Source organism: Bombus pyrosoma, linkage group LG13 (genome assembly GCF_014825855.1).
Source record: "Bombus pyrosoma isolate SC7728 linkage group LG13, ASM1482585v1, whole genome shotgun sequence".
Taxonomy (NCBI): domain Eukaryota; kingdom Metazoa; phylum Arthropoda; class Insecta; order Hymenoptera; family Apidae; genus Bombus; species Bombus pyrosoma.
Window position 1 is genome coordinate 9,268,411 of NC_057782.1, and position 27,802 is coordinate 9,296,212.

Consider the following 27,802-nt stretch of genomic DNA (forward strand, 5'->3'; position numbering starts at 1 on the left):
TGCTACAAACAGAAGTGAAAATTAATCAAGTGATGATTATAATCACTGATAATTCGATCGTTGATCAAAATTATACAGATTTATATTCGGCGAACTTTGTTAATAATCTGAAATTTTTCTTCCAAAAATTTTGCTCATATCGATGTTTCCATATATTATCCATATATTATATATTTTTCCGTTTTTAATTAGATCTTTCTATAACGACTTCCCTTTGTACATTTACATTTTACATTTACAATCGTACGACTTTCAACGCTAACGAGAGTTCAATTTTAACTGGCGTTCAACTAACAGCATTACGCGACGTATGCTTCTACGTATATGTTTTCAACCAGAGATTCTACATCGGCATTTGGTCGATTTTTCTTTTCCCACTCACCGATTCCCCGATGAGTTTCGAAAAGTTATTGCCGTCGATAAATCGATTTTCCTAGCGGCTAAAATTTTTTCGATTTTACGACGAGTCTTTCGCGTATATCAACGCTTCGTCGATCTTTGTCTCGATTGGCGGTAAAAGTTTTACGAGAAACATGACTCTCGCGTATTTGCTTGGTTGCATCTTACTTTCAACGTTACATCAAACTTTCCTCGCCTGTGGAAAAACCTATTTCAGCGTCTTTTTTAACGACGAAGCGAAAGCATGAACGAAAATGTGTTTCGGCAACTTTTCTGAAACGAAGCACAAAGCAGAAAATCATCTGTTACGCGAACTTTCCTACCACTTTTCTCGCTTCTTCGAACAATTTCAAGTTGCTCGCGATTTATAACTTCGTTTCTCACCTACGCCTCTTTCTTTTCACTTTCCAAGTTGTTGCTATGACATAATTACGAAATAGATTTCGCTTAAGCGTCCGGTACAAGCATAGAAACTTCCATTCGCGCTGAAAAATTTGCCGAGGGCGGACATTCGAGAGAAAATATCGCACAATGCGTTTTCAGCGAAAGGATCCACATTCTGTATCATTCAGGCAATCCATCATATTTGTTGCAAATACACTGCGTTCCATTTCGCTGTATTGCCGATTTTCCAGAGACCGCTGTTCTGTTGTGGACTCCGCGTGAATCGGGCGCAAATCGACGTTTGAAAAAGCTTTGGGGCAAGTCATTTCACAGTCACGATCCCACGATTTTCGAAACGTTTTAGTTGAACCTAGTTTATTGCTTGTCGAAAGCACAATGGAGCTTCGGTTTTAATAAAATGCAGTCTCGATGCAAAATTAACTTTTGTCTTACTGCCTTTTTCAGTCTTTTAACTTATACAGTATCATAATTATTAACACCATATAGCGAATATCCGATAATCTACGACTTTTCACAACTACGATAGATCGATTTGATAAAATTACGTTAGACTTGATTTCCCTATGACTGAGTGATAAAATAGAAGGTGAAAGTAGGAGGTTTCAGATGCCTTACCCCGGATCAAAAACTCCCCTATTCCTCTAATTTCTAGTTTCTTTCTCAAACAACTGAAATTCTAGATATCTCGATGGTTCTCGAAGGACGTCCTTAACTCTAAAAGCCATCCTCTGGTCGTCGAAGCAAGCTACGGTGCTATCCTCGTTAAAGGGACTCCGTGTCGTCCTTTAACATCGTCGGCACGAAAGAACCGGCTGAAACTGTTCTTATCGAGACAACCTATCTAATTATCGCGTCAGGAAGCGAGTTAGAGTAGAGCATGGTCGAGCGTCGGTGACCGGAGTTCCCGCGGGGATCAATACCGTCCTGTACGCGTTATTAAATCGTGGACATTACGAGCTAACGTTACAAGCGTGACAAGTCGAGGCATCGCTCGGATTTCCGTGGTGCACACGTGCACGCGGAGAAATACGACCGCTCGAAATTGCACTCGATACGTATCGCTTTTCGTAAGTACGCGCGTTCTCGAAGCGGTGGAGTTCGGTGGCAGAGTTGGCGAGCAATCCCGTTTTCTTTACGTTGGACGAGCCTTCCGTTCTTCGTTCGCCGACCCTTGAACCGAATTTACGTCACGTGCGCTGGCCAGCCGGTTGTAGAACGTAGATGGAACTTGGCGACGGTGGAATGTGGTGACCCGTAGAGAACACGGTCTCGTGTTCCCCGAACTGAAGTTCCTGGCGTGTGAAACGTAATGGGTTTGGTTTCGGTCAGTTTTGCGTGGAACTGTAGTTCTAACGACGTTGAGGAGCTACGGGTCTGTTTGCGTGGTCTTGGAAGATCTTGGATCTTGAAATTTGTCGAAAGTCCAGGGAGAAAGTTCCGTATCATTGTACCGTGGCGGTGTTTTGTCGATCTAGCAGAACAAAATTATTTAGTCAAAGAAATGCTAATTATAAAAGTTATCATTAACATCTGATTAAACCATGAGACGAGAATTCAGAATTTCAACTGTCGAGACTTTCTCCTATATCAATTTACTTTTTCACGAAGGGAAACTTGAACGAAGTTAATAAAGTTTCTTTGGATGCGTTCCATCTCGTGACTAAATTAAACTGAGATTGTCTCAAAAGGGCGTCCACAGCAGAGTGTTTTACTCGAGGTTTCCTTCAATTTGAACATTTTTAATTCGTATCGATTATGAAAATCGTAACAGCTGTAGAAACTGTACATGCATAAAGACGATGAAAGATACGATCCAAGGTCAACGATTCAAAATTCGCACATTTCCTAGAACAAGGGAGAAGATCTTACTATACAAAATCATCATTCACGACTAAGAAAACAATGATGACAATCTACTCGTATAACTTTCATATCCCTTCGAAACATTAATATTTCTTTCTCGCGTATTCGTCGTATCTTAAGATCATCTGTCACGAATTCCAGAAATTACCCAGCGCACCACACATGAAACCGTCTTATTTTCATCCTCCCTTTCTCCTTCGCCTCTCGTCTTATCGATTCTAGTTCAAGCGTTCTCCCACGCCAGTCGTATTTCTTCGAATAACAGATAGCATTTTGTACACGCTTTCCCCTGTGACTCTGGCCGTATTCTTTACTATCGAGCAACCGTAAAAGAACTATGTTTCGTTTTGCCTTCCATTGGATAACATTCCCCGGTGGAACGGAGGGTTGCATTGCAGCTGCAACGAGAGACAAGCTAGGGCTGAGAAAGGGAACGAGAGACAGAGGCAGAGGACGAAGAAGAAGGAGAAGAAAGAGGAAAAAAGTGTCCGCGAGGACGCGGATCGATTCCACGGAGGTGGGCGGAAGTCGCTTGTGAAAGTGGAATCCGCGACACTCAAGGCCGTTCCTCGTGGTTACGAAGCTCGAAAGCCAAGGCAGACAGGTTGTGATCGGTCGCTCCTCTTCGAACACTGGATCCTCTAGCCTTAAGATTGCTCGTTTCGTTTGTGAAAATCCTATACACGGATTCCACGATCCTTCGTCCCTGTATTTCTTTTCCTCTTCGGATCAAACCACCACCATCGCACGAGAATCTTGAGAGTGTGGCACGATGTCGATGTAAAGTATTCCCGGGGAAAAAGTGTTATTGCTGTCGGTGGCCTACATACGGAGATGGTCCCTTTCGCGTCCGACTTCAATTTCCACAGTGGTAGCAGCCGACTTGGAGTGACGAGATCGAGTTGGCTGCCTGTCTTTTAGGGTCAGGCTTTCATTTCCTATAGAATTTGGACTTTGCTTCTGATCTCTTTCATTTTTCTTTCCTTTCCTTTTTTTTTAGGTTTTATCTTGAAACGACGAGAGGGATGGCATTGAATAGACAGGGTAAACAGGCGGGGATTTTGTAAATTCAGATTTGCGCGATTTTAGGTTCGAGGGTGAATGATCTTGTACCAAGAGGGATGGAGGTTTTATTTTTTATCTTTATCCCTTTGGCGTTATATTTTGGGTATCGATAAAAGGAGAGTTGGATGATTTTTTTTTTTTTAATTAAATTTCGACGGTTGTTAAATGGACTCGGCTCTTAATTTCGGTTTTATTTTTGTTCGATTACAAATAGAATGGTACTCGAACGTCGATTCACTGAAAATTGGTGTAAGTAAGGATTCCGTGGTTGAAGTATATCGTTCGTCATAGACTTTCAAAATTCGAATATCGCTAGAATACAGTTTTGCAACGACCTGTTATTCCCAACGATGAACTGAGTTGGTGCTTTTTAAAGACAGAAAAAAAGGGTAATAAATATCGAGTAAATTAATATCGTTTAAAAAGTAATGCGGAGGACGCGAAATATTTTATTAAATTCATCGCCTAGCTGTCGCGACTAATTTTCGTTGTACACATAAATATTAAATTCTCGAGTGTCGCGTGGATATTGGTACACTACGTTATCACGATAGTAAAATTTCCGGCGCAATACCGGCGGATTAGTCGTCGTAAAACTTTAGTCGGGCGACGTTGCACGCGAGCGAAACTTCATTTTTCTAGGAGTTAAGCGTCGGGTACATGTTTGTTCGTACGGCTCGAGTGTGGGATACGTGTTCGCGCATCGTGCAAAAGTGAAAAGTTCTACGCGGAAACTTTGGCGGAATGTTTATTTTATTGGGAACTTCATGACGACTTTAAAACGTTTCAACAGTTATGAGGTGGAATCACGAAGTTCGAAAGTTGAAATTGAAATAAAGTATAATACGGAGACGGTTTTGTAGCCGCGAGCCTAACTTCTCTTTCGGTAATGGATACTTAAGCGAATGGAACGGCTGGTTTGTTATTCACATAGGAAATTATTAATTCGGAGCGAGATGGCTGGGCATGTCTATTAAACGCGATACGATCTCGGCACGTCTGCGAAAGGATTCGTAAAATTGAATTGGCCAAATCGGATTGAAGCTTATCGCGATATAACGCGATTAAACTGCGGGAATACGCTCGTGGGGTTGGCACGAAGCCGTCCTATTCGAATTCGTCATTCGCCGATCGCAGACGGTGAGACGGTGATTGGGCAAAATTGTCTGTGTAAATTTTGACAATGATTACTTATCGAGGTTTATACAGAATAGCTTTGCAGTAGCGAGTGAATCTTTTGATTTTGACTAACAAACTTTTTCTTTCCAGGTATGCAGATTCACGCTGTTACCCGTGGAAGACGCAAAGACTGGCATTTAACTTCCTAATTTCCGTAAGTGAAACAAACTTCGATATAAAAGTAACTACGCTACTCGAACGTAAATTTCAAGTTTTATTTCCTCCCGAGCATCTTCGCTTAATTAAAACGCACTTAACTAAATATTCTGCCAAGTACTTAAGGAGATTTAAAAAAATCCCGGAAGAGACGTTTCGATAGCAGCGGGCAAAGCCAGGGAACTTGGGGAAAGAGGTCAAATCGAAGGGACGATAGAGGAACGTTGCAAACGATGGCGAATTAAGTACGTTGGATTAAGCGACGCCGCAATCGTGCGTGTTAACGACATCTTACTATGTATCGGAGGCAGCTTGATCGGACCGAGTGAAAAATGGCGCCATTTACGAACACGATCCGGCTCAGCCCGCTAGGGATAAGTCTCGAACCGATACGTAAACTCGCTGAAACTCCGCTCCGAGGGTCATTCGTTCGGCTGCCGGACCACAAATTGAGCGGTTTGTTTCGTCCGGGCGAACAGCCGCTCCGTGAAAAACCGGAAGAGCTCGTGAGTCTCGGGAACGAGTTCCTGATGCTCGCGATTTGTCAAGCCGGAGGAGAAATTTCCTTAGACAGTCCGTAAGTCCTCCACGAGAATTTCCTGATTACAGTTGCAACTTTTGAGCCAGGAAGTGGCGCGAGATCCTATCACGAAGTTTCTTGTATCGGATAGATGTCGTGGAAAACAAGTTGCGCGAGTCTTAATTCGGTCCTGCTCGATTTACAAATTTATCGCTGCATCTTTTCACAGATTATGATCGATAGGCTCCATGTAAGTTGGCGGATCTTTTTTTTTTTGCATTGACAGGGTTATTACATCGGTTAAAGCGTTTGATCGCTCGATACGACAAAGTTTCGTATTTGAGATGAGAACTGGGGAGGAAACGTCGCTTCTTCGGTCGTCGCTCGGTTCTATTCGACTCGTAATATGCTTATAACATGGCTACTCGAACGGATTGCTGTAAGGTGAAAGATCGCGTGTTATCCTTCCAAGATACGATTCCAATCCCGAATATGACGTTAAAATTTATTTCCCTTCGTTCATACTTATATGTTAATAAAGAATAGTTTACGACGAACGAAAATCTAAAAATTTGTTTAATGAGTCCAGCGGGAAAATATACCCGAGATACAAAATAATCCTTCCGATTGATGAGGCCATTACGGAGAAATCGGCGAACATACATAAAAAATATATATATATATGTTGATTAAATTTAGACGCTTTTTTTCCTTTTCCAAGGCGGTATAAAAATTATTGGATTCTTTTTCTTTCTTTCTCTTTTTACCCAAAGTAAAATTTCCAATATAAGGATACATCGGTTCAATCGGGCGTACTCGGTACCTTAGTTCTTGTCAGTCGCTTTTCACGACCGATTAGAGTCCGATCCTAAAAGGCATCGATCGCTACGGTTCGAAACAGGCGTCCACCGTGTTAATGTCTTTGGTCGACGTCTGAAAAGACGAGGACCAATTGCAGCACCGATCGCAGGAGGATCGTCGCTGTGGAACGAGTGGGTAGATGCGAGGATTAAGTCGAGAGGGCAGCTCGTAAATCAGAAGCTCAGCCAGCTATGTCTGCGGCGCCGGAGATAATAACCATTTTGCGCTTCCATAGGCTCCGTTCCGCCCCCATCGTTATAAGCGATCTTACGACAAGGGAGAGAGGACCCATTCAATTAACTTCGTAAAACGTAAATCGAGACGCTGCTTCTACCTGACCTCGCTCCTTTATCCTCGATCGTTTTCCTATCATTGCTCTTTCTCCCCGGAGCCTTACCTTAAACTTTCTCGTTCCAGTTTTTTTTTTCGTTCAACTCGGGGACACGCTTATTGTCCCATTTGCATATTCAAGAGAGCGGCACAGTTGTCGCGTATATTTTGAAAGTAACATAGTGTGCGTACATTTCTTTGGGTTATTCTTTTTTCACAGGAGAATGGTCCGTTCGATATTGTATAACGGAAACGCTGGAAATTGTGTCGTTTCGTTTACACAGGGTGGTTCAAGGCGTCAGGCTGTGCTATGGAGTAATTGAGAAGTGGCGAGAGATAAGTGGTTTTTTCCTTGAGGGTCTTTTCGAGACCGCGTTTTCGTCGGATAAACGATACACGTTGTAAGTTGGCTTTAGCCAACGGAATAAGAATAAAGGAACGATTCCGCGGAGTATAGTAAATTTCGAATAATCCGGCAGATGGGGGAGAAAGCGGGAGTTATTTAAAGAAACACGAACCAGCCGAAAATCGCACGAATATCGAAAAAATGACAAACTTTTTAAATTTTAAATACATTTTTATTTTTACGTAGAGCGATAAAAGACAATTTCTTCCGTCAGGAACAATATTCTCAAGGCAATTGGATTTTTGTAGCAGACGTCATGAATATTTCGTATCAATGGACATAGAAACGTGTTAGATATATTATGGTAGAAATTGTCAGAAATCAGAGTTTAGAAATTATCTGCCAAACGCTGGTCTGCATTTCTGCCTCCGAGGCCTTTCGTACGAACTGTGCTAGGTTCTGCTGACTGCAGTCTCAATAGCGATATACGTGTCGTAAATTCGTGACACGATGCATGAGTAATTCGCGGACACTGGATTCGCTCTCCCTTGGGCCTAATTCCTTCGTTGATCTGTACCACCACCCACGTTGCACCTACAAGCTAGCCGTATGATATATTCAGAGCCCTAAGAGACTACATCGCGGGACATCTAGCGTATCGTTAATCATTTCGTTGCCTGTTTTTCGCTCTAGTCCATAAATCGATAAAGAAAGCTCGCCACGAAAGAATTTTATTTAATCTTCAAATAATCTTTCATTTCACACGATATCGATCGACCGCGCCTAAACTAGGTCATTCGTGTCTAAATCTAATTTTCGTATAGTTGTAGGCTTTAAAAAAGTCGTGAAAAATTCTCACATACAAGTCGTCTTTTTTTATTGAATAGAGTAAGCAAAATTTACATTCTTTTCTTGCCAAGATCTACACAAGTATTTTTGGTAAATTTAATCTTACCATTTTAATTAAATCATCTATGTATTTTATATTTATAGATGCGTATTATAGATGGATAGTTTGTGTACATTAAAAATTATATTCGCGTTTTCTCAACGTAGATATCGAACAAGAAGGGTGGTTTTTAGGACGATATCGATTCTAATAGAGACGAGGTAGAGATTTATCGATCGCGATGTAGCGGCTGCTCCGTCCCATATCGCATCTTCGACGAGGTATTCGCAGGTAGAACCAAAAAGGAATCCCATAGCCGGGCAACGGATCATGGTTTGAATAGCAAACGGGGGCCGGGTTCCGCGAACTCCGGCTAAGGTCACGTGTTTGGCACGAGTTTGTCGAACTCTCGCGTTTCAGCGTGCTGGACACGATGAATTTCATTCGTCGATTATGCCGCTGTTGCCACCCATTTGCTTCACCCTCTTTTTTTATATTTCTTCACCCTCTTTTCGCTCGTGCGTCGTACACCTGCTAGCTAATAGTATCGTGACCAAGGACGATAATGAATGCGTAATTACACAAGCGTAATAGCCTTTTAATGTTTCAATTACGACTGTTCGGGACGAAAGAATGTTCTAAGCAACGGTTCGAGAGAACGTTTAAAGCCAAGCTGTCGTTTACCTTGTAATAAATGCACGTTTCCTTTGGCTTTCGTGGCTGAAACTACAGGGGTCTTCGTTTCTTTTTTTTTTATGGGGATTCTTAATACACGCGTCGTGTCTCCATGAGAATTTACGTCGAACGTGGAATTCGAGGGCGAGGTCCGTTCCCGGTGAATATTCTTTCCGGGGGCACGCGAGAAATCGCGTATACCTACGTAATGTCATCACGTACGGCGAAAATAGCGTGAAAGACCGACTGTTCGTGTTTCATGGCTTGTGAAACACGTGACCGTATTTTCGCGTATATTCGTACGGTGGTCCGCGTGCTCTGGCATGTTCGAAAGTAGATTAAATTGTTTAGGGAAATTTGGCGATAAGCGCGGAAATCGTAAAATTAGAGAATGTTTCTACGGAAGTTTCGAATAATATTTAGTTTTATGGAAGCTGATTGATAACGATATTGGATACTGATATGTATTTTCAATAAATTCATTGTGATATCTCATTTTCTTCTGGGTTCTAGACACCGTGTTGCTTTAGATATTTCAATCTGATACGATTACTCCACTTATTGAAAGCAACAAATGTAAATGCGCGAATATTTTCATGACGTACCATTGCATATCAAATTTCTCTGCATCGTAAGTTCTACAATACAATGGCAAATATAAAAATGGTGAGATACACAGCTAATTTCAGCGTCACGATAGTGCTGGTTCCTCGTGAGTACACGATGTACCTGGGCTGGTACGATGGTGATTTCTCCGGTTTGGGGTGGCAGACACGAGATCGCCAGAGGATCCACAGCGGCATATCAAGCAGCCCCAGACACGGTCGAAGATTAATGCTCGCCCGCCCCGATGGTCGTTACGGATCTAAGACGATTACATCGTGCTTAAGTTCAGGTCGACTGTACCATCTTAATCGTTGGGTCACGTCGGATCGTACGCTATTCTAATTAGTTAATCCACCTTTGGCCGTGCGCTGGCGGCAGAAGCACGCGTAACCCTGTAACAGATGTTAACACGAAACATGTACCAATTAAAGGCGGGTTAGCTTTCTGACCTCGTTTTCGCTTGACGAATCCCGCGTCCACGCGCAGATGTACGCGTTTTGATATCAGCTATTCTCTTGTTTCCTGTGGTAGGTTACATGCATCGCCACTAATTAGGGGATGCGATCGGTTCACCTTATTACGGGGCGTATTATCGTGTAAGGGACGCTGCGATCTGTAATACTATTAGCATTAATTGGAATGGAGTAATTAACCTTTGGTGGGACGGGATGGCGTTCGGATAAGCAGATAGCGCGGCTAATATGCGGTTTATGGATGTGCGCATGAATCGTCAATGATGGAAACGTTATCCTTCTTTTGTCTCTTTTGTCTCTCTCGCTGTTGCGAGTACTGCGATTCTTGGGAATCGCGGCCGATTTGCATTTTAAATTTAGCAATCAACTTTGATTTCGTTAAATTTCGATTAGGCGTAGAAAGTTTTAAAAGCGTTTGAGAAGTTTTCTATCGTATCTTGACTATCGACATTGCGTTATTAAGTCCGAAGTTCAGTGATTTTCCAACCGTGAACCACGCAGCTGCCTCATCTTCGTCTGGTGTCTTCTCTCGCGTGATACAAGCGGAAGCCAGAGTTTCGTGTCCGATGACAGGGATGCGCACCGTGACTATCAAGCAGGTTACATATTACTTCGTCGAGCGAAGGCATGGCTGGAATACGTGCTCAACTGAACTTGTTCGCGATACAAATCCCTGGCTAATCGAAAGTATCCGATCTCGTGATAGAACTGCTTCGGACACGGCCATAAAAAAACGACAAAATCTTGCGATGTTACGTTCTCAAGAAGTTTACCATTTTGCGTAACACATATTCGCTTTCCATCAGAATCGTAGATAGTTTAAGATAAAAATGCCTGCGCGGTGTCTATTTTTATTTAATTATACGTCGATGGTAGATTATTCTACTATGAATCTCGTTGGAAAATTTTATAGCCAGTGAACACTTGCGTGGGTGATTCATACTCGAGTTACAATCTCCTAGAGTTTTACTCTCCAAGTTTGCCGGGGATTATTAAAAATTTGTATCTAACTTGTACTTTTAACTTTATTCTTGAAGCTCCCTTGTCATTCTTCTTCTACGTACATACTACATTTTTCTCGTATTTTTAAATTAACCAGATATCAAATTATCCAAGTATAGTTGCGTTTCAAAAGAGTTTCGCATCTCGCTGTTCTCAGCGAAAAGAAGTAAATTCTTCTCCCGTTGGCTTGAAATGGAAACACGAAGCGAGTTGTCCACACTTATTCATCATCATCCTCCTTCATTCTCAAAACGTATTCTTTCGACGTCGTCGCAAAATTTATTCTCTCGTTTCGTTTTATATTTCGTCCGGCCTCTGTCTTTTGTTTTAATTTCAATTTATTACTTGACTGCGTCGCTGTTATCTTTCTTCTCGTTCAATTTTTTTTTATTTATCACGGTTATTTCTCGACTTTGGCCGCAACAGAAGCCGTAACAGATGTAGGTACAAATTGAACTCGGGCAAGATTCATTTACTCTTCGTTACGAAGTGGCGGAGACGCAATGCGCTTCAACTTTGCCAAGCTAATTTACTGTCTCGTCGCGTCTTGCTTCTGTTCCGGTTATGTTGCTTAATACCATTGTTAATTTCGCCCGTTGACGTCCCCGTGGCCTGTTTTTGCCGCTGAACGCCGCGTCGTTCCAGTCGTTTTGCGCTACGTAAACTCCTCTTTAATGGTATTTTTTGCGATACCTGTCGACGATGAACGTCGTTGTCCGGGAATTTTGAAAGCTCAAGCAGCTCGCTGCATTTTGTTTGCCTCCCTTGAATAGAAAAACGCTGCTGAATTGTGCTTCTGTTGAACCACGGAATTATGGCTCGATTAATGGGAGTAGGAAGATTTGCAGGAAGAATTTGTTGGCCTTTTTACGTCCAATGATCGCCCGAGAGGTTCATTTATCGTTCCGAAACAAATAATTGGTACTCGAGTACTTAGGATTCAATGTCGCAAACGAATATATATAGAGTCCGTTGATCTTTGGTCTATGTAAGTTTATTTATTATTCGAGCAAAGAACTCGGAAGATTAGACGCAGGTGCTTTGGTTCGTTTTAGTTGGAACTGTATCAGAAATTATTTTTAGACAACCTCTATACAGGTGATTTTAGATCAACCGCCTGAAAGATTTGTCGTCAAAGACTAAAAATATGAAAGATAAATCAAGAACAATTTTATTTACGCTCGAACTACATGAAAAGTAGTCATCGACGATATTATATTAGCTCGAAGAAATTCTTAAAATTTATGAGTTTAGTTAGAATTTCTATAAGACTTTCGATGGTACAGGAAATACCGTAAACATAAATTATGTAACGTTTTATGCGGCACAGTGATCATCTTCCCAGTAGTTTCTCATCGAAAACGTTCATTTCCGTCTTTCTTCCAACCACGTTGTAAAATATTGATCGTCATTTTCAATCGCTTAAACACAGACAAAACGCCTAACGTATCGCATAGAGAAACCGGAGGATGATGGAATAAAATCGTATTTCAGCTTTTTAAGAGACTGTGAACGAGCTTCGTCCTCATCCAACCGGTCTTTGATTCTTCCGTTACTTTCTTCTGCACCATGGCGCTGTTTTATCCTTCCTCTTTTATTTTTCCATCGTCATAGGCTGCGCCGTGCGTGCACATCGTACACATACCTGATTCAACTATGCGAGCGTCTCGTTTGAAATTTTTCCTTAGGATCGTTGTTCCAGTAGCTGGTTTTTCGCGATCGCGACGAACTCCTAATTAATTTTCTGTCGTCGTTTCTTTCTCCAACGATAAATCAGCAAACGAAGTTTCAATTTGACGGTGAACCGCGCCAGCCGGCGTGAAACTTCTCGTAACAGGAATATAATTCCGCTAATCAGCGACATTGTTTTCGCATTGTTCGATTTTACGTCAACAGGGAATTGGCCACTGTCGACTTCCGACCAATTTTCCTATGAAATCGCTTCCTTGGTTTATGATATTATCAGTTGCTATCGAATTTAGATTAATCGACGTCGATTGTAAAGTGTCTCGTAAACTGTAACGATATCCGAAAATACAGAAATGATTGACGTTTGCAATTTATCAAAGTGTACGGAATATTAATGGAAACTTATATTTAAATTATATTTCTGGGCGGAGATGATTAAAAGTTTGAAACGGTTTTTCCGAAAATATCGCGTAAAACGAAATTAACGACGTTTGCAGAAATTCCAAGCGCGTAATGTTAAATTTTGCAAGTTACGAGGTCGAACAACAAAACGCGAGAACCACCGGTTTCCCGTTACCTTTCATCGTTCTATTTCGTGCGAGAGGTGCGAATTTCGGGAAAGTAAACTATAGTTGGTGGATTTTCAGCGGGCCGCAACAAAGGACGTCGAGTTACCCGTTCAAGAGGTAATGAATCGATAATGCCGGAACGAATAATGGCGCGGGAGCGGTTCTCGTTAGGTAGATAGAGCCGTTATACGGCCAATCAAATTGATAAGGTTGCAATTGAAGCGTCGATTAGGCTATCTTCATCCGGCCGTTCATTTTTCTCTTTAATCGAGATCGAGATGCATCGTTTTACTCCTAGATAACTATTTATGACGTTCGTTACGAAAATTACTTAATCTTGCATTCGTTATTACGCATAATCCATCTATAATTTCTCTCAGATGCTTTATCGTTAAAAATTAAGGATTAATGAATATATTATAAAGTTTAGTCTATGAATATATGTATAGTGGGTGGGTAATATGTATAGTAAAAGAGTTGTTACAATTAACGCAAATCAGACTGTGTCTATAGAAGAAAATTGCTCAGTTCGACTAACCAATTGCTTTTACAATTTTCAGCAGAGAACGTACGAGGTTTCTTGCGTGTTTCATCGAATTTAATCACGGTGAATGAAATTTACAACACGGTGACTAGCAAAAGCGAACAGTCATTGTTATCGATGGCTTTGTAATGTCGACGCATTAATAGCATGGATGCACGATGCTTGAGTGCTAGCGACCGGAAGGGCAATCAAATTGCTAGAGCGTAGAGAGTGAAGTAGAGGGTTAAATGAAATTAATCCTGCATCAGGGCAACTATATGTATGCGCCGGTTGCACAGTCAAAGGCAATGTTGAATAACGATGCTTGTCAAATTTATCACTGGATGATACTTTGAATCAAGAGGAAGCTTTATATTTTTTACTAAAAAGAAAGCGATTATACGACGATGTTAAATAAAGTCAAAGGATATTTCTATTTTTCTTCGAATCATCTTGCTCCTTGGAAAAAGATGTCATTTCGATACTCAGATGTCGGAGAAGATGAGATATGTTTTTGAAATTTTTTCACAGATTATTTGAAAAGAATTTACGGTCTTTTCCAGCAGCGTTGGATATGTCTAAGCGCATTCACGCGTATATCGATCAACCTTTTCTTGAGTAACAGATTGCAGTGAATAAATGGTAACAAAATTGTCAGCCAAGTTACATTCGTTGTTGCTCGTCGAAAGGCTTTCAACGATGCATTGGTTTGAACGTTGTAATTCAAAATTTGATCGTTCGCGATAATATTTTATAATTGACGTATTAACGTGGCGCGGCATGTTGAAGGATCTCCATTGAATCACGAGAATGTGATTAAAATTCAGTTATCAAATGAAATTGTAATCCTTTGACAAGGATGAAATAACATAATCGTATATCAAAGTTGGTTTTCACGAATGGAACGTAATAATAATTCCGCATTTAAGCGACTCTGTCCTACAGTTCTACATCACAATCACACGAGGCAAGGTACACACGTGTATAGTACATAGTTGTACATTATAATACCTTACCTTTCTCGTCAAATTTCGCTCATTGTGTCAAGAATATTTAGCTTTGCTAGCTTTGTTAGGCCAAAATTTCCTCAAGTAAAACATGTTCCTACTACTGTCTTACTACTTTCTCATATTACTTAAAAAATATCTGATTTAATCATCTTTCGCTATTTTCTACTTATAAACGACTTGGAAAGTTAAGACAGATAGACTCATGTAGAACCATTCCTTGCTCGATTGTATTACGACCAATCCTGTGTATCACCACTTGTTACTGAATCATAATCGCTCCTGATCGATCGTCCAACCATCCATTCATAATGCGTTAATACCATCATCACTCTTATTTTATCGGGCAAGTAATAACTGTGTCGCGATACAACCGATACATATTCCATGAAAATATCATAATCCGATAAAGGGTAATAAGACACGCGACGAAGAGATACGTCCAACGAAATTACGCAAGGGATTGTGTTCTCCATGATGAAGTGGTTCGTGCTATTACGTCGATTGTTCGTCCTGTTACGGTTAACAGCCATGTTGACCATGTAACGCCACGACCACGTTAGCCCTGGCGCTCTCGCCCCTTTTTGCCAGGTCGAAATGGACAGCCATTTCAACGATGATTTCTATGATACCGCACCGGCACATTATTTGCGTTACAATGCACCTTGTCGCGCGACACCGTGAAAGTCTGGAGCTGTAATGTTTAATGGCGCGTTCCGACAACAACGATATGTCATTTTAGTCCATGGCAAATATTGGCACAGCCGCGATCTCCCCTTGTGCACTCTCGGCCAGCTTAAAATAGAGTCGGAGACGACGTCTTCTGAAGTTTGTTTAGACACCTCGATTGCCTCAGCTTGGCCAGTAGGAGGCACGGCGGCTCTTTTCTGCCCTCTCTCTCTCTCTCTCTCTCTCTCGGAACTGTTTCACGAAAATTTTTCAAGCATCGTTGCTGTCTATAAAAATTCGACGCGCATGGATCACGGTATCGATGATAAAATTTGTCAAAGATCGGTGACAGATCGCTCTCGTTTCGAATTGTGTTGGCCAGGTAAAGCTTTTTCGCGATCCACACCTTGGCACGGGTATTTTTTACCTCTGGAATTTTTGATATTCGGTTTGTCAGAGTACATTTCGACATTTTCGCTTTTCAATTTTTATTGTTGAATTTGCCACTTTCTCTTTATGTCTCGTTTTTTCTTCCGTCTATTTCAAAGTGATGTAACTGCACTGGTGATTGCGTTTTAGATTGATAGGTAGTATTTTACGCGAGACTCGAGATATTGCGGGTGAAATGATAGATTTTTAAACTTTCGTACCGAGCTATCCGGATTTGGAGCGACGAGAGAAAATAGCTAATTTTCCTATTCAACGGTATATAGAGGAAGTCGTGGATCCCGGCACAAATAGCCAACTCAACGCGAGCTTGTACGAACAAAGTACATTTGGAGCAAAGTCTTGCCGTTCCACGTATCGGAAGATCGTTTTAATTACAAGAACGTTCCCCGTGCAAAACGGCGAATGGTGTGTTTAAATAGGTAACAGAGCCGCTTCAAAAGCGAGGAAGTTTGTTTAGAGAAAGCATTAAAGCGTTCGGAAGGTCTCGGGACGTAAAATAAATGAGTTCCATCGGCCCCTTTTCTTTCGTTCGCTCTAATTCCCGCTATTCCCTTCTTCGATGGTTCGCTCGTTTTCCAGGCCGAGCGAAAAGCTCGACGAAACGATGAAGTTTCCGTTCCAGGGATTCCTTTTCTTCTTTTTTTTTTTTTTTTTCTTTTTATTCTTCCTCGCCACCTCATGATTCGCGACAGCGCGAGCATGCTTGGAAATATGATGATTTTTACGGGGCAAATGGTAGGTGAAATATCCGGACATTGCGAGAAACTCGGCTCTCTTATGATTATTTCGACATCGTGCTGCATTCGCTTAAAGGGTTCTGACGGTGTGGGCGGCGGTTTCGTCCTTTATGTTTCCCTCTTTCCACGTTATTTCAAGCTACGTTTGCTACTCTTTATCGTTGCAAATTTCCTTCTCCGAATTTATAAATTTTACGATAATTTCTTGATTGCTATCTTTGAAATTTTCTCAGTTTAAGCAGGGAAAGATTATGATAGCGATCATTCGCACCATGTTATTTCCGTCCTTTTATCGAGGAAACTTGTACGAATAAAAAAACAGGAAGCATTTAATAATGTTTAAGGAAGCACGAAAATTACCAGCAAATGATTAGATTTTTCACTTTTCGAGTCACGCTTTGAAACTGATTGCAGTTGCTAAAGCAACAATTAGAAATCATAATAGATGCGCACGTTCTTTAATACGGTAGGAAGTGTTTTAAATAGGAAAGATAAAATTTCGAATAAAAGAAAAAGGTGGATTTTAACTTGCTTAATTGATTCACCTTTCTCTAAATAAAATCTGTATATCATATTTTTACACAACGTGCAAAATACACTTTTAATTCGTCAATTTTTCTGAATATTTCACGACTAGGATACTTACTATCGAGTTGTACCCTTAATCGTAGCCATGTAGATAATACAGGCAATTCGTTGGTCGCAATAACGATAAACTTTTTAAAAAACGACCACCAGCGAGAACGATCGTTGCCTGGAGAAAAAGAGATCCCGCTGGTTATTAATGTCTGAGTAGGAACTTCCTATTCCGCCAGTCGTTATCGTCATTCGGAGGTCGATTTCCAGCCTTTCTTTTTCCAGCGTTTCGTGCGTCATTATGCTGGCTGCATCGAATGACGCCAGACTTTCGGATAATACCATCTATCCTTGAACAAATTTTCCGCAGATATTCATCGAACTCGGTCGAATTTCCACGAATCATCCAACGAACAAATTCTAGATAATTTGTCAATAAATTTACAAGCTGCGTGAAAAAATAATTCGTCCAGAAAATCACTAAGATATGATTTCTCTAATCTCGAAGCTACAAAGCGAATCGCACGAGTCTCAATCAAGAATATATAAAGTCCGAGGCATTTCAAACACGTTTAAATGGCAACGTTTAATTTACATAAAGCGTATTTGCACGAGTGAAACCGAAAGAGCCGTGTACGGAGAAACTTTGCGTTATTTACACGTTTCGAACGCGGGTACGAGAGCCGTGGTCAACATGACGAATTCTCCGCTTCTGAGATCACTTTAATGACCGCGTTCCTGAACAATTCACGTCGCCCGATTCGCATTGTCTTCGTCCATGCTGATTATTCGCGCGTAACAACACTGTCTTCGACGCGATGGTCGAGTCTATTCCTCCCTTTATTTTTGTTGAAGTCCGGAGGTACGCGAAACTCGCGGTGAAAACACGGAAACGTGGTACGTCCGCGAAAACATCGGCATTGGTGGGGGGGGAGGGGAGAGTGTATCGCGTATAACGCGGCAGCTAAACTAACAAGCTAATCTACTCATCTTGCTGAAAGACTCGACGTGCCTTTCAGCTTAATTGTTGCCGGGACCAGGGAAACCTGGCGTGCTAATACTATTAGCTACTTACAGTCCTAGCAATTACGAGGCAGCCGCTTTCGGACGATAAGGATACGGTATAGTTGAACGGACAGGGGTCCATTGTGCATGCTTGTTAGGAAAAATTACACAGTTTTTTCTTGATGGGAATTTTTCGTTGTTTCTGGGACGAGGGAAATTTCGTCCGAAATTGGTTAATTTTAATAGGCTCGGAGTATCTCTTCCGGATACGAAAGCCAATTTTAATATTGGTAACGTTTTAACATTGGTGCAGAAATTAATTAAAATTGATTTTTATTCTTTTTATATTTTTAACAATTAATCAAGACTTTAGTAAAAATTCACATTGAATTTTGTGTTAATTGCATATGTTTCTCGCCGTACAGCAGTTTTGAAATAGGAATATTACAATAATTGTAGCATCGATCATCAGAAAGCTATAGTATTGGGTCATTCTGCGGTGAATCGATCATCTCTTGACGTCAATGCCAGGAATTCTTTCTTTTTACGATGAAATACGTAATGCACGTGAAATTAGGGGCTTGCTACGTTACGATTTTGTTGGCTTCGAATTGATTTAGAAAGTACGGGACTTTGAATTTTGCTGTTTCTGTTCACTTCCTTGGAAACAGGCCGTAAGCTTATGAATTTTTATCTTCGGAACTACTTCTGTCGTAGTATGAAGCTCGCTATTACACTGATTGATAACAACCTTCGTTAAAGCGTATACATTTTCTCTGATATACTCCAGGCACATTATCGTAAGCGTATAAGCAGCGTATAACCGGAAAAATGAAAAATAGATGGGATTTTTTCTAACGATATCCGATAACGATAAGGAACAAATTGTTACGACGGATAAAAGCAAAAGGAAACACCATTCATTAATTAAAATGGACAGAACCGTTCTGCTTATCCAGGGGATACATATTCATAATCGATGATATCAGTGCGTGTTACGAATGCAAATTAAAAAAGTGCGTGTTTATACGGTAACAAATTTAAGGCAGTACGTCGAGGAAAGTGTAAGAAGTAGGATAAAAAAGTTGTAAGACCGACTGGCGATATGCAGTCGACTCGAATATTAATTAGCAACTTTCAAAGGAATATTTATTATGCAACTTAAATTTTGTAATATGCATTTTTCATCGTATATTATGGAAAAGAGTTTCTTTAAAAACATTTAGAAGCTATTTCGAGGCATAGTGGAACAACAGGCTGCGTATAAATTGAAAAATTAATTAAAGTTTACGACGGGAAGTGTTTCATAAGTTTAAAGTTATAATTGAAAGGAATTTTTGAAAAAATAAATTATTTTCTGATAATAGAGAATGTCAAGCATATAAACTAGTAATTAAGTGCAGCTTACTGCTTGTTAATATTTTTAAGCCAAAAGTATTTACAGGAACGGTAAGTTTCCAAGCTGTAAGAAATATTAATAAGTTGTTTTCAACGTGAACACTGTTACGGAATTAATCTTTGTGCACTTTCGCAGGAAGTAACAATAAGTCAGATAACCTCATATTATCAAATGGCGATATAGATGTAATCTTTGTTTCCCTTGATGAAGTTTAAAAAGCACATTATAGGTGATATCGCAGCACAAACTACATAGTACTCGTGCTTTCAAGCTCGTGCCTTTAAACTCGTGCTCTCCCTCCGCTATGTTATTATCTTCTTTGAAAAGATCTACAAACTTGTTGTTGCTTCGTACATCGTAAACTCTCGTTACAATCGACATGCAACGCTTGAAAATTAATTTTCCAACAATTTTCATTGTCCGTCATGATAGAAACGGAAACAGTTACTTAGCTGTTTCCTTAAATTATATAATTTTAGCTCGACGATTATATAGTTTTAGCTTATAAAATTTTTAGTTTATTCGCAAAATTATATCAAAATTATCATACTCGAGATTTCTTCCAGCAACGATATGTCTCTCTACTACATTCTACGGTTACTACATTCACAGTGAGAATGAAAATAGTCACTACCTATCCTACTACCCTAAGATCTCTTCTCAATCACCTAACGCATAATTACGGTTATAACACTATGTACCGACGTTTCATGCCACAATCGCTAGAATCAGAATCCTCTAACCATCTCACTGCTCTATTTAGGTCTTCGAATCCAGGGATCATACCAGGGTCGTTTAATGCATCGTTGACGACTTCGTCGTTGACTATAATGGGGTCACGTTTCGCCGAAGACGATTCACGAGTTTACTTCCGCAGCTACAGTCCGTGGACTGGAACGTGTCCAGTTTTAAGTTACTCTTCGGAGGTTGGTTAATCGTTCCAAGTTTCATTAGGGGACCGGAACCGGATACCGCACGGTCGAAATATTCGCGTTGAAACTCTCGTCGTGTCGCCTGGTAGACGGCTGCTTAATCCGCGAAGGGCGTCTGATTGCCGCGCGTAATATTAGCGGTATTCTTGAAGCAGAAACAAACGTCCGGCATACGAATTAATTATCTCGAATCCTTCTTAATTAGTTTACCTCCCTGGGGGGAACTTCAAACTTCGCCAACTATACGGCTTATACTTGAAGTTTGCGTTTGCCTCGCGGTTGCCCTTACTGTTGGAACAATTGATGCAAATGTACGGTATTCGTGCTACGCTCCGCGGATCGTTCAGCTTTACTCGATTATCGTAGGATTCGGCGACCCATAACGATTCAAAGGTATCACCGCGTTTGTTAAAAGCAGCATTCCTTACCAAGACTAGTTTTCGTGGATTATTTTCTGGATTATTTTGTAGGACAGCGCTTTCAGTTTGCTTGGTCGGGCGGTTGTTTCGTTGTTCGAGTTATTTCTCTGCGTGGGGGATAAAACGCTTGGATTGTAATTTGCATTTTCGTACAGTCGATTATTCCATTGTAATTATATACCATATATAGTCGTCGTTGAACCGCGCACTTTTATACAAACTTATATCTTTACGAACGTGATTAATAAAATAAAACTTAGGCAGAGAATCGTTTTGTTTATTAAATATTACATAGTGGCGTATTTTGGATATTTGATATATCTCTGCATATTATGCGCACTTTCGTCTGGTGAAATTTTCCATAGATGCAAGAAAATTCGTATTGTAGCAACCGCATATTCGTCATTTAGATTTATTACCTGTCATCCACGATATTTCCATAAAATTTGACTTAAATGACCAATGAGGATTTTTAATCAAATCACCACCAGCAAACAAAGATTTCAAGTAAATTCGACGGTACGGGATCCTTTGTTATCCTTTTGATGGGTTAATCGCTCGATACAGTTCAAGTTGAACAGGCATCGACACCGATCGTTATTAATTTATGCGGGCAGGGTGAGTTTCTAATCTGTCTCCGAGCCGGTGGCGTGTTTACTGCCTAGATTTAATCTGCATTGGGTTTAATTAAAATCAAGCAGCTCGACGGTAGTGCGGCCTCGTTGACAATTGCATGCAGATTGGATTAAGCTTTGGAATTAGAAGGGGAGTTGGATTCACGCTCAGCGCGAATCTGCTGCCCGTTTGTCCACATTAATATTCGAATTTCTAGTAACACAGCGATCCCCGCGATGAGTGGGAGGAAGAGAGCGAAACGTACAATGCTTGATACACCGATAACGAGGGAATTATCCGTGACGAGATCAAATGTTGTTAACGTTACAGCATAGCCTGTTAACTGTAAAATCGTTGATCCTACCGCGTTTAGAATGGAACAACAGCATCGGAGTCTCCTTATCCGATAATATTTCGTTCTTCGACTTTCGGAAACAATATCTAAAATATCGTCACGATATTACAGCTTTTATAAACAATTGTAACTTCCTATTAAGATTTAGAAATTACACATTTTTATTAATATAATCTGTAAAATTGGTTGTAAGAAACTTGAAAGATCCTACGTATATCTTAGAAATAATTAAAGTATTCCGAATATTAAATTAAATATTAGTCTCGTAAAATATATTATTTTCCATGAATTTATTAGAACCGAAATCTTCTCGCCTCTATTAAAATTTCAAACCTGTCTTTTCTAGGGACGTTAAGTAAACGACGAACGTAAAAATTCATTAGAATTTGTTTTTCCTCTTCCCTTTTGCGATTTTCTTCTGCTCGACTGGTTGGCTGCTGATATCCGGCGAATAGCAGATGGCCCGGCATTACCACTTTGTTGGCGAACATCGATTCTTCTTCGTGCTTACAAGAGCCGACCAGCTTTCTCCTCTCCTCCTTCCTATCGTACCACAACTTTTCGCATCCCCCGCATATTTCCCGCGTTTCTTTGCTGAGCACACGGAAAAGCAGCGTCGTCTTCTTGTCGGATAATCCATCCTGATTTTCTATATTGCCTCAGACCCGCAAACTTTGCCCTTTCATTGCTGTCATCCGCAGTGCTGGATCCCTTTGCATATCAGAAACTAGAAAAATTATATTCGAATAATTTCGTCTATCGACGTTCATCCGTGTTCTTTCATTCGTTGTTTAAGATATTTCTTGGTCGTTTCTTATTTATTTTGCATTCCAGTCATATTATAGGCTATCTGCCATTTATTTCTTTTATTTTCTATCATCTCGTACGTAACCTTTCTCGGTGGACTGGCGAACCTTCCGGTTTGGCGAAACTTGCGAAACACTTTTCTTTCATTTTACTCTCTTGTATAATATTATCATTTTATTCGGTGCTAACATGACGTTATTCAACGAACTTTCTACGGTATTACGAGTAACAAGATATTTTATTTATACCGCTTTACATTCATTTTACAACGCAAAATCACTGGGCTCCTCATAATCTCGCTAAACACTAACAAAGGATCTCACGGCCGCATCGTCGGATTAACGTTACGATCTTCACCTTCTTCCGGCGAAACCCTCGTCACGAACGTATGAATATTTCTTCCCCGTACGTAGGGATGCATAAAGTTTTCCCCGATAATCCGACTTACCATCTGCCGCTTAACACAGTTCGTACAATTATCGGAGATGCGAGGATCGTTTGGGGCTGGGTTCGTGTTGAGGGAGCTGCTAGAAAATCGCCTTACTAAAACTAGAAGTTATGTACGTTCGTCGAACGGATTCTGGTTGATTCCCTCGGAAATTTCGCCTCGTTTATTATTCTGGAGAACAGTTCCGCTGGATTCGATGGTTCAACAGTTATTATTCGTCTCCGTTTACCTGATTTTCGCAGATTTTCCCGGCAACCGTATCCATTCTACTGACTCGACCAAAGCACACACCGATTCTACTAACTTTCTCTCGTTGACCTCCGCGCCGTGGTCGATGTTTGGCTTCCGCTCCGACCCAATTTCCGTATGCATCGGGATGGATAGTGTTCCACAATCGCAAGAACATCGCTTGCTCATGGTTAAGCTACTTGTTAATTCTGCTGCGGTCCAATTTTCATTTTCCAATCTTCTTACTATTGTTCGAACGCGCAAAAGGACAATATGGTAAAAGGAAGGTACATTAGATCTGCGTGGATTAGTTGCACGGTTTTATTGCAGTTTATATAACGTTTCTGAATTGCAACATCCTGTATACCGTAGTTCGGCAAATTTATATTCAGCTCTTTAAATGTTTAATCCGCATTGGAACATCGTACGGATTATCTGCGATGCTTGAAACAATTAGTTTATTCGTTAGAGGTCTAAAATAGGACAACGCGTTAGAATGTATTGAATAAATAGGTCGAAAGATCTATAGTTTGAAAATAACGCGTTCTTAATTTCTTGTACGTTGCTCGCTTGGTATTAAATTTTTAAACATTTGGTAATTTTAGTGAGCTCTATATATGGACCATGCGCGTATGTTGGTTAGACAAATTTCATCAATTAGCGCTTTATCTTTAATTGAACCGTAGTCGTGAAATGTTCCCTATCAATGTTGTTAATATTTCGGTTGAATCAGAACGCATTCGGTCGAATTTTAACGCCGGTGAAATTTCCAGGGATATAGTAATCGTCGGGTAATGATGGCTAGGTATCTTCGTTTGAATGTATGAATATTAAACGCACTGTGGATTACAGATACTGAGGGGAGATTTGTCGAATCACGGTAGAAAGTAGCTCGGTTTTGTGCTTTGCGTATGAGTGGATTCAGACAAAGTGCTATTCGTATTTCTGGTGGAATATCGGAACGCGACGTGTCTTCTGATTGAAATATATCTTTGAGTAGATACGCGTAAGAAAATCGCGAATTTAGTCGAACCGGAATGATGTTCGATAGAACCATCGGCGAATAAAATACACGATTTGTATCAATACATTATCTATACATATATATACTTCGTCAAATATACCGTAAATATATAATAGTTACGGCGTCAATCGCAGAGAATTTGGTAGAAAGGTCAAACGTCATTAGCCACGCAAACCAAGTACTACTGTTAAATGTTTTTGTTTAACGAATGTGGTAACAAAGTGGAGATCTTTCGTTCCACATAAGAATATTAAATATCCGTAGGTAGAAGCATAATTAAGATATAAAAATAAAAGGAGTGCTTTAATAGTGATTACAGAATCATATAGTGTTAAAGCATCCTAAAGCATGCTTGCGCGCTCATGCATTCCAGTAATTTATACATTCATCAAGATTCATCATCGAGGCTCGAGGAATGTAATTAAAAATGCACGCGGTACGCTCAATTTACTTTTATACCGATTCATTATCATGTGTTCTAGTCTTTAGGAAAGTAGGATTGAAAAATCCTGGTCAAGTTTATTACCTTTCTGGAAGAAAACGTTCAGGTTAAGTTAACCTACGGCTGTTACATCGATGTTCAATTTTTTGAACAATATTACTGAAAATTTTCCTGAACTGTAGATAATAAGGTAAAGATCGTTATAGCTGAAAAAGTATTTTTCCTCGTTTTACTTCTACTGGTTAATTGAAACCGTCACTCGCTATCACATCACCGAGACGCATCAGAATTCACAAAATTCTTAGAAACATTAAGCCAGAGATATTAATCAAAACAATTTCAGCAAAATTTTCCATTTCACCATTAAGTTCTACGCTCCGCATACATGGAATATCGTTATTATTAGAAGCTACCCTTGGAGCTAACTTAGCGAAACCCCTTTTCCGACACCGTGACAGCGGTGAAGTGACACACGATGAAAGTGGAAATCGAGCAGCCGCCCGATGGAAATCTGATGGACAGGTTTAATTACGATCGATGGTGTTGCACGCGTGTGTGTAGACGTGGCTAGCAAGTTTGTACACGAAACTGCCGCGGCGTCGAACGAATTAGCATAACGATCCTTCCGGCGTCATGCATTTTTCATATGTTCGTCCAGCGGTAACGAGTGCACGAGTCCCTTTTTTTTCCTCGGTCCTCTTCTTCCTCTGTGCTTCTTTTGTTCTCGTTCACTTTTTGCTGTTTGTAAAACGTAGGCTCGCGCATGCTGCACACACACGGTTAAAATAATTTACGAAAATAAAAGCACCGGTTGCGTTCGCGCTTTCTCGCGCATCGAACCCAGTCCCCTGCGTTCCTCCCGCACTTGTTATCCTCGCGAACATTTGCATGCCTTTGTCTCGTGATATTTAGCGCCACGCGGCTTTTAATATCGATCCAAGGAATTGTACCGCGTGGTAAGTACCAGAGAGACCCGACTGCAGGTTAGTCTTCGATATCTCTGAAATCTTTGCCTCCTTTTATTTCATAGGTTCGATTATTTCGAAATATTACGAGCAATGGGAATATTATGAAATAACGGACGGTATGGCTAGACGGGAAAATTTAAGAAAGAGAAGTAACAATATCACAATGGCGCAAGATGTGGTATAAATTTAGAAACTCTATAAAGTTATTAATTCCCAAAGGTATACGTCTACCGTAGCTATTGCATAATTTAGAAAAATATGCACGTTATATGATATAAGTATAATGCAACCAAATATCATTACTACGCGATATATCTCACTTAACCAATATTAGCAAATGTTATTACTGTTATGTATCACACTTAGCTACCTCTCTTTCCACGACCATTTGTCGCAGTGAAAAAACAAGTCCCAGAACTTGAAACAAACCACGCTGCAAACCCTCTTCTCCCTTCTCTCGAAAAAGTATAACGTTTTTGCTATATTTCTTTGTCAGGGCTTGTTGTCAGGGGAGGCAAGACAAACTCACGGTAATTACGGTGCTTCAACGACATTGCGAATGCATTGTAACGCGACACTCGCCTCTCACATGACATTAATTATATGGCGAGCCGTGTCACGTTTAACGTACGATTATTGCATTCCGCGTAGAAACGCTGGCAAGAATTAAGACGTAGCTCCCGAAACGATCGATAGTTTCTACAATTTCGAGCCAAGCCTCGACCAGTCTTCCAAGATTTCTGGACTTGCTTTCCTCCTCTACCTCTTCTCGGCTCGAGGTATTTTAGTGTAGCCGCCCGTAAAGGGATTAACGACCCTTTAATTATTCGACACTAATTGCCAAGACCACTTCTTATTACCGATACGTGTGCATTATGCGAATTGCGCGTATTATGTTCGCCTGGCTGATCCTCCAATTTGCCTCTTCACGCGATTTTCTTATCTCTAACTTGCCACTACCGATCGGACACCTGTGTAATTTAACCAGTAACGAATCGTTTTGCCTGTACGTGGTCATCCTAATTGAGTCATTAATCGATGGAAATTCTTTCCCTTTAACCTGCTAATCGGCTCATCTTTGAATCAGAAACTTTTATATCGCGATGAGAAATTAATAAAAGAAAAAAAGAAGAAAAAAGGAAAGAGAAAGAAAAAATGGTATACAGCATCGTATTTGCAACAGATTGATGTAGGTTTCGAGCTTACTCGGTGACTGTAAAAAATGTAAAAAATCGCGCTAATTAATTGTGCTCGTTATCGATGCTCGTTTATGACGCTATTTCGTTGTAACCGTGGCAAAGTTGACTTTGCGACACTGACGAATGGAATTCCGGGATTCTGTCGACGCCCGACAGTGATTAAATTTATTTGATGTGCCGGTAGATTACCACTTAATTGATTTCGTAGCGGCACAGGCGGCTTGTCAGGCTCTGAGAAAATTAAGGATTCCGATGTGCACATTTACTGGGATCGCGTGCACATTTACGGTTTGAAATTAATTACAATCGATAAAGGAAGCGGTAACTCCCACTTTTTAATTAATTACTTTTAATTGACTACTTTCGTAAGATTATTATGGGAGGAAAATCACTTGGAAGTGATTAATACGTGATCTTTTTGCTCACCTTTTTGGAAACTGCGGTTTTATATTGCGTCTGCACACAATATCATCTTAATTGCGAGAAATTACATTTCGTTGACTACTTCAAGTATTTATTATTTTGCAATCACGCAATATGTAACCAGTAGGATACTGGTATCGCGATATTAATTTCACCAATTAACTACAGACGAAGAGAATAGGATAACATTACGATCTAATTGAATTGAAACTGAGTCGGATCGGAGTTCAATCATTCGCAAAATTAACGTCAAAAATCAACGAAGACGAGGCAAACTTTCATTTTATCTTACATTGCACGATACAGCATCGATTTGCCCAATACTTCAATAGTTCAACTTTCAAGTATTATTTTTCCAATGATATCAATTAATCACTGATATCAATGATACAAAACGCAGGTATATCTTCCCTCCGCCAAAATGCCATTTTATTTTATATCACGCTGTCGTTTTACTATCGTTCAAAATCTTTCAAAAGTTTCACGTGCTCCGTCATCCAGCTTTCACGTTCCATTTTCCTAAAAAGAAAACAAGGGAAAATATCACGC

The 27,802-nt window shown here is 40.3% G+C and overlaps 1 protein-coding gene across 6 annotated transcripts in view; it reads left to right on the top strand.

The window, feature by feature from the left end:
• The window catches only part of LOC122574302 (putative polypeptide N-acetylgalactosaminyltransferase 9), a 295,412-nt gene that overhangs the window by 45,058 nt on the left and 222,552 nt on the right, over window positions 1-27,802 (top strand). For 5 of the 6 annotated variants that reach the window (XM_043741736.1, XM_043741737.1, XM_043741730.1 and 2 more), the window contains exon 2: window positions 5,002-5,065. The exons of the other annotated variant lie outside the window; for it this stretch is intronic. The gene's annotated coding sequence lies outside the window, so the exon portion shown is untranslated. The remainder of the gene's footprint in view (window positions 1-5,001; window positions 5,066-27,802) is intronic. 6 annotated transcript variants of the gene reach the window in all.